Source organism: Colobus angolensis, unplaced genomic scaffold, assembly GCF_000951035.1.
Source record: "Colobus angolensis palliatus isolate OR3802 unplaced genomic scaffold, Cang.pa_1.0 Scaffold6, whole genome shotgun sequence".
Classification (NCBI taxonomy): domain Eukaryota; kingdom Metazoa; phylum Chordata; class Mammalia; order Primates; family Cercopithecidae; genus Colobus; species Colobus angolensis.
Window position 1 is genome coordinate 7,525,668 of NW_012119598.1, and position 467 is coordinate 7,526,134.

Consider the following 467-nt stretch of genomic DNA (forward strand, 5'->3'; position numbering starts at 1 on the left):
CACAAGGGGCAATGGTCATGATTCACACTGAAGACTCCCAAACTCCTTCTCTTCTATTCACTCTTTTTGTGGTTGTGACACCCAGTGACACCTCTTTCATTACATAGGAAATGCGTTACAAGTAGACTCTGAAGCAACAGAATAGCTGCCAAAGGGGTGTAAAAAGTCTGATGGAGAATCACTGAAATGAAATGATATCAGGTCAAAATCTGATGGAGAATCACTGAAATGAAATGACATTGCTCATAGGAGGTGTCCTGGCCTGGGCATCAGAACACGTGGGCTCTGAGTCTAGTCCACCGGGGAAATCTGAGCACGTCGCTGTGCTTGCTAAGCTGCAGTACCCTGCCCCATAGGATGGAAGGGCTAGACAACCCCCACGTCGCGAGTGAGCCAGCCACGGCTCAAAGAGGATAAGTTACCAAATCCACTCGCTGGCTGAGTTGGAACCAGGATAAGAGCCCAGG